This window comes from Aulonocara sp. 'chitande type north' Nkhata Bay, linkage group LG11 (genome assembly GCF_057382095.1).
Source record: "Aulonocara sp. 'chitande type north' Nkhata Bay isolate Kocher_YH1m ecotype deep benthic linkage group LG11, A_spYH_male_GT1.1, whole genome shotgun sequence".
NCBI lineage: Eukaryota > Metazoa > Chordata > Actinopteri > Cichliformes > Cichlidae > Aulonocara > Aulonocara sp. 'chitande type north' Nkhata Bay.
The window spans coordinates 25534415-25542156 of record NC_141354.1 but is presented as its reverse complement, the minus strand read 5'-3'; the positions used below and the strand labels follow the sequence as shown (position 1 = coordinate 25542156).

Genomic DNA, 7742 nt, shown 5'->3' with positions numbered 1-7742 from the left:
CTCTGGAAAATGTTCCCTAAACTTGATTGATTTATTTCTGGTGCACAATCTGCTGCCTGACTGCAGATAATTTATAAAGTAATAAATAGACACCGTTGAGACAACAGCCTAAACGTGAAGCAAGAAAGTGTTTCTGCACAACTGCATACATTCATTTACTTTGCACTTTGAAGAACATGCCTCTGCATCTCAGGAGCTTTATGTGGTGAGGTGAGGGGCAGGAAGTTGATTTACTTAATGCATAACAGAATACATAAGTCATGCATGGGAAACTAACATTTATTATTGTATCTGTATTTTGGATTAAACAGGCTCTGGGGTTTTAGTTTATAAAACATTGTTTAGGGTCATTGTATGAATGTATAAAAACATTTATTAAAAAAATCCAGTAAATTTTCATTTCAACTGATTTCAATAAACTTAATATTTTACAGTGTACTTATGTAACAAATCTACATGGAAACTTTACATCAAATAAAATACTTTAGGGAGAAATAATACTGATCAGTCTGAAAGCTCACTCTCTAGAAGCCACAAACAGTCACTGCACAGGACACCATCAGCGTTTATGCAGGAAATTTGGTAGCATCATTATATTCACATCAAACACTCTGATCTATGGTCTTCCCAGATGATAAGAAATAAACGATGCAATAAATAACCCTAGGATATCATTTGTAAACTAAACTTCTGTTAAAAGGATTTATTTATTAAAGTTTTTATAAGGAAATTGTGGAATTTATGACTGAAGTTATGCAGTTTAATCAATGAGTGTGATGATTAATTTCCAGACTAGGCTAAATTTACACATATGTTAGATTAATTTTAAAACTTCGGCTCAACCATCCAAAGTAATGAACAATGGACAAAAGAGGTGAAGAAGAGAGTAAGGGCAGGGTGGAGCAGCTGAAGGCAAGAGTGAGGGATAATTTGTGACAGAAAGACAGCAGCAAGAGTGTAAGGGAAGGAAAGGCAGAGCCTAAGTTGTTAAGATTTTCATTGGGAGGGACCAGAATGGAGAAGATTCTGGTCCATTCTGAGGGGCAGCTCAGATCCAGTGGTTTCAAGACACAGTTGTTGGGACAGGGGAGGATGCTGAGGGTGAGACGGGAGTAAATCATGTGCTGCGGGCTGTACGACAAAATGAACAATCCAATCTCAGCAGCTCCTCTTCGGCCATCATAATCTTGAATCTTTACTGTATACAGATGTTTCAGTGCATCACTCTATTACAAGGAGACTGGATTGTTCCATTTCCGTTTATACATCATATTCTATTTAACTGTCAATCAGAGCAGTGTGGTTGGAACTGATAATGGTTAACCACCACAATTACATTCACCGCTGCCTATTGCGGTTAGCATTGTGCATCACGAGTGCGTCACTGTGGAAAATGTGCTTTAGTGAATTTTTAGTGTTTGCAGTTTTATAGAAAGTAAAACACAATAAACCACTGATGATAAATCAGCTTGAGCAAATGTGATGGAGAAATGGTTACTGAGAAAAATGAATTTTGAAAATTGAATTGGAACTTGAATCTTATAGTTATACAAAACTTATAGTTTTGTGGCTTATCACTGAAACAAGTGTCATAATAAAGTGAGTCTATGAGTAACTTGTGGATGGAGATGTGTGAGGGTGGTGGTGTAGGCTTCATTCTGGCTTCATTCACCACATGAACCACCAGCATTGCTGTTTTCCCTTGACTTTCCATGCAAGTGCACACAAGCTGACACAAATTTGATTTATTTATTTATTTTATATAAATGTTACATTTTTGTGTGCGAAAGACTTCATGAATATATGATATAAAAATCATTTAGCATGGAAAAGTCTTAAAAGATTATCTTGCATAACATTATTTTGTGTTCAATTTAAGTAAACTTGGACTGTGGGATGAAACCAAAACAGCTGAGGAAACACACACAAGCATACTGAAATTTCAAATTCTGCACGGAAAGGTATTTTTAAAAAAAATACAATTATGTAAAACACCACAGTCTGTCTGTTCCTTGGAGGATGCAGTCCTGTAAAATATAATGTTTAAGCTAGCTGTGTAACTGTAACAAGTGAGGCACATATAAATTTCGCTCATAATTAATAAATCATCAAGTCAGCTTTCTGTCTGATGCATTTATTTAATAGTTCACTACTTTCTTCAGTAAAGAGTCTGTGTGTTGGTAAAGCAGCTGGTGGCAAATCCATTTCAACATTGTTCTTCTGTAGATTTGAAATCAGAAGACAAAAATGGAGGAGAAGATAAAAGGTTTCACTGAAAGTAACACATATGACAGACTCAGACACAGTAAATATAGAAAGAAGTTGACATTCAAAATCTAAAAATGCAGCACACAGTAATTCAAAGTCAAGTGGCTAACACTCAAATACAGTTTTTCAGAGAAGACAGATTTTCTTTTCTCAAAACTACAGTTACAACACCCCTGACTCTTGTGGCAAAACGTCACAAACATCAAAATCGTTGGATCTGCCCTTGATCTGCGTTTTACCATGAACACCACAGACGGCTCTGTAAACTGCACAACAACACTGGAAACCAACCAGTTTAACATGCACTAAACTGAATAACCTAGTACAATATCCTTATGGAGCATTTAAATGACACAAAATCATGTTCTAATCTTATATCAACGCAGGTTTCCCCTTGACAGAGTTACGAGTTTTTCAGAAAAAATAAGATACTTTGTTTGTTGGGGGGTTTTGCAGTTTTTTTCCTTTCTTTTTACAATCTCCAGCGGGTCTTGTCACCCAGATGACCAGATTAAACAGGAAAAGATTATGTGAAGATGATAATAAACCCAAAGCAGGAGAACACTTTAACTTTAAATACACGAAAAAGACAGTCAGGGAGAATGGAAACATAAATGTACCAAGACATAGCTGAACTCAATCTAGAGAACAAGTCACAGGGAAGTCAAACTAAAGACAAGGCACAAGAGACAAAGAACTCACAAAATAAAACATGAAGTAACTAAACAAACAAAAAAGAATCAGCAAAACAGAGAAACACAGAAGTTTTTTACTAAAGTCAAGTAAAACAAAGACTCAAATACCAAATTATAAGGCTACATATTTCAAAATTATAACTCTAAAACAGAACTCAGAATGCTAGAATAATCTTAAAATAAAATAAGGAAACCCAGTCAAATAGTAATCAAAACTCAACAATACTGATCTGAACAACAGTCTGTGTAGAAAAAATACAGCACAATAAGTCAAACAGTGGTTCATGGCTTTAGCTTTACATTGTTATGCATCACTACATCAGATAAGAAATGCAATTTTTTTTAATTTTAAATTTTAAATTTTTTAAAATTCCTTCATAAATCATCATTAAGATGCTTCCTGTGAAGAGTAACTTCTAGTAACTGAGTTTCAGGTGGTCGACAACCAAAGAAACGTTAGCTGAGAACACACTTCTTATATACATCAAGTAAAACTCCCTGTCAGTTGTCTCCTTTACAGCAATATTTGTAAATGTTTTTGTTTGCATATTTTATCCACATCTTTCACACAGTTTGTATCCTATTTTCTCTGTCCCTTAGTATTTGCGACATCACCCAACCTGGCTGCCGATGTTCAGCTACGTCTGCTGCAGTGTTGTCGAATCTGCATCTTATACGCATGAAACAAACCAGAATCAAATCCAGAAAAGGGCCGAGAAGCAACAAAGTAAAAAGTTTATCAGCGATAACTTTAAAGCAGGGGTTATCCAAAAATACTCCAAGAGAACAGATGACACCGGGAAGGATCATCAGAAAATAATTAAAGAAGAACAAAAGGAAAATTCGTACAATTCTTTGTTTTTCATCAGTGGTCACTAAGGTGTCAGCAGCCAAGGCGTGAAAGGTCCATACTAAAAACAGGATGAACAGGAGAGCTGGAAGGAGGGCAAAAATATAGAGGATAAGAAACTTCTTGAAGACTACAGTAGGAACTACAGTTGCAATACAAAGGATCCAAATCAAGAGAGAAACCAGCATGGACCCCTTAGTTTGTCTGCTGCACTTCAACTTTGGGCAGGTGATAACAAAACACCTGCAACACAAGAGAGATATCACAATAGTATGTTATTCTGTATGAGGATAGAGAATACAATGTCAGGGAAGAACACACAGAGACAGACATTCACCTTTCAATAGCAATGTATGTCTTGAAATACCAACTAGCCGTCAAACCAGCTATGCAAATAATGTCATCTTGTTCAATTACAGATCCTCGCTTCAACTGCCAGGTGAACATTATGCTGATGTGGACGAGATTGGCAATGAGCAGGTTAGTGAAATAGATCACATGCTCCTTTCGTACCTGCAGGAGAAATTCGTTAAAGTCAAATTACTGCAGTAATAAACACAAATTGCAGAATTACACATAGAAATGTTTACATCAGATGATGCATGAACAAGGAGGTTGATTTGATTTTGCTTTCTCTGCTGTTATTGTATTAAGCATCAAGCAAGTATTTACAAAAAATAATTTAGACTTATAAAAACATTTTTTAAAAGATGAAAAACTGAGTGTTACAAAAGTGTACAATGTAATTAATAATCAATGCAGAACTGAGTGTTTTAACAAGTGTGAGAAAGAAAAAGAAAGTAGTAAGTGTGACTGTTTACGTACCAAGCAACACAACCAACAGATGACCAGTAAGGTCAAAGGAAGGCAGAACATGAAGTTAGTCCATATGATAAAATCGGAAAAATTCATCGCTTGCTGACTTTCTGTGTGGAACTGCTGTGAAAGATCCTTCATTCCTTTTCAGGAAAGAACCTGTTGTGTGGAATAGCAGGTTGTGCAACAGTGAGACTGTGGAATATTAACCAAATGATATTCATAAGAAATTAAAAGAGAATAAGCCAAATCTGTTTAACTAAAAACAAAAAAGAAAACAGATGAATTTGTCATGGATTCCAGAGTTCTGGACCCAAGTTCGAAAACACTGGATAAAACCAAGAAAAACACTGCAAGAATAGCCCAAATCCAAACCTGACCAGCTCAGACACACAGGAAATTATAAAAGAAACTGAGACAAAAGACTGAGTTGAAGACAGAACAACATACAAGCAGAAACGCAACCTGGGGAAATGGACATGGCCGGGGGGGAAACAGGACACAGGTACAGACAACACAGACAAAGACCCAGGTGGGGAAATAAAAGTAAACACAAGACACTAACTACTAACTACCAACTACCAAAATAAAACAGGAAGTGAGAATCTTAATCAAATGTGAAAATGTAGACACATAAATGAACTTAACACAGGGGAGTCGACACAAGCGCATCAGGCAGGAGATACTGAGGAAACAAATTAAACTCCAAAGCAAAAACTTGATTTCTCCAGCCAAGACAAAATTTTCCTTCACAAGTTGTTTATGGAGACAAACCTACATGAATAATTCTGTATTTTTTAAAAATGAAAAAATAACGCCAGAGTGATTCTACTCCAACCAGATCACACTCGATTGATCCATAAATATTTAATCAACAGCACATTAAATTAAACCCTCTTGTGTAATTATAGCTATAATTGTATAGTTTAGATGTTTAGTAGCAAAAAACATCTCTGTAGTAAAAAAAAAAAGGGAATGAGTATGAGATCAAGTTATACGTCACTAGTAACCGCATTTCCATCGAGTTTCCATTTGAGCAGCTTTTGTGCTGTTAATGTAGAAACTGTGCAAGCACAAAGGATAACGACAGAAAAAGCTTCTAGATCTTAAGATTTTGACTTGGCCTCTCCAACTACTCAACTTCTCAACTAAAGATAATATGAATAAGTGTAAACATCAACCTTACTGGCTTCAGGACGACTTCCTGCTCAGCTTGTTTAGTGATTCAGTGATGTGACGCTGAAGTTTAGCTTCAGAGTGAAGCAGAACAGAGCACAGAAATGTGGTTTATATACTTCACCCCACCCACTGATGGGTATACACACACACACACACACACACACACACACACACACACACACACACACACACTGCTCCTTTGGGTGTTGGAGCTGTGTTTCTTTCAGCTTGTTTTGTGTTTTGAAGCTCTTCATATTTTTTGAATGTGAATTCTGCTGTCAGTGGATTGGTTAGATGCTGATGAAGCCACCTGTTTGATGTGGACATATGTAAGTGTAAATGAAGTCAGATAAGAAAAAAGAATATTGTGAGCATTTCCTGAGCTTTTTTTAATTGCACTTTTCAATGATGTGTATCTGAGACAGGTAAACGCAACATCTGAGGGAAATACATCTAAGCTGTAATCTTTTCATGTTCAGTTTTACAGTCTTACACTTCTGGCCTTTTTTGTTCTGTTTGTAATGTTGTTTGATGTTTTCTTGATTCAGTGATTGAAAATCAACTGTATTTATAATATTTAAAAAGTCATGAGAAACAAGTGATAGGAACCACACTCAAAAACATTTGTGGCTGGAACATGAGTCATAGTGTTAGCTGTGATGTCTGCCAGCTTGTAGGTGTTAAAAACATTTATTACGTAAGCTGGTGACATTTTGCAGTGCTGGGGTTGTTACATATACCAGTCTTTCTAATCTGGCTTTTTCACTTCTGTTGAAGTCTTTTTAATTTCTTGTCTTAAATATTTTTTTGTTTTTTAGTGTTGCTTTAACAGCCCTTTGTGTTCCATCAAAATGACAAAAGTTTAGCATTTGGAGCAAAGCTCAGGTCATCACCCCGAATATAAATATAAATGATAGTACTTCCAGATTTTTTGAACTTATTTGTGAAAGTGTTTACAGGTATAAATAGAGCAGGAATACAATCAGTGCCTGTTGAAATAAAAGTATATCTTTCAAAGTTTTTATTTGGACATATTCTATTTTTTGCGGTTTTAGTACCTGGCAATTTTTAAACAGAGATGTTGGAGATCTTGTCAAGATTGATGGAATTATTAACACACAAAAGTGCCATTAGGTTTTCAAATAACAGTTTTATTTTTCAGCATTACAATCATCCCAAACAAATCATCTTTTGGCTTTATGTGACATATTCAATATTCAAATTTAAAAACAAAATAAAATATAAAATAAGTGTAGGGAAAACTTTTTTATTTTTCTTGTTTCAGAGAAGAGTGTTTTTTTCTTGTCCTAAAATTAGCACTTGCAGTATTACACGTATATGCAAGACAAACATTACATTACCCATTTCACACAATAAATAGCAAAACCTTTCAGCAAAGTGAGACAAACTGTGTACAGATGGCAGAAGAGGTGAATATTTTTTTTATTACTGCAGTGTGAAGCTATTCAGCCAAACTGATAAAAACACTTAAAACTAACTCCTGCTGAGGTCTTCTTACTTTCACTTTCACTTTAATGCTCCTCATGCTTTCATACTATTGTACATAGGTTTAATTGTTGTATATTTTCCCTGAAGTGTCCTTTTTTCTTTTTCTTATTTCTTCTGTTATACAAAGTTCAGAGAGAAAGGAAATGAGTCTCTCACATTTCACTTTACACATTTTTATAAATAGGTTTTAGAATCTAATAGATGGAGGGAATTTTAAAATAATAAAAATAAATGTGTTACAAAAAGAAAATAGAGCAAAAAGTCAGCTTGTTTTTTGTGTTTTCTGAAGATTTTTATCTTGAAAACAAAAAAAGAAATACTTTGTTACTTCTGTTGTGATAAATAAAAAAATGTCTTTCTGTAAACCAGTGTTTTGTGTTTTTCTTGACATGTTTTTCTCCATCTTATTTTACTGTCCTGGTTAT

The 7742-nt window shown here is 35.0% G+C and overlaps 1 long non-coding RNA gene across 1 annotated transcript; it reads right to left on the bottom strand.

The window, feature by feature from the left end:
* Positions 1-1841: 1841 nt before the first annotated feature.
* LOC147319075 (uncharacterized) lies at positions 1842-5880 on the bottom strand. The gene is made up of 4 exons (XR_015131411.1): positions 5816-5880; positions 4639-4788; positions 4151-4326; positions 1842-4056 (listed from the first exon to the last, which is right to left on the bottom strand). It is a non-coding gene; the product is annotated as an uncharacterized LOC147319075 (long non-coding RNA).
* Between the last annotated feature and the right edge of the window lie 1862 nt (positions 5881-7742).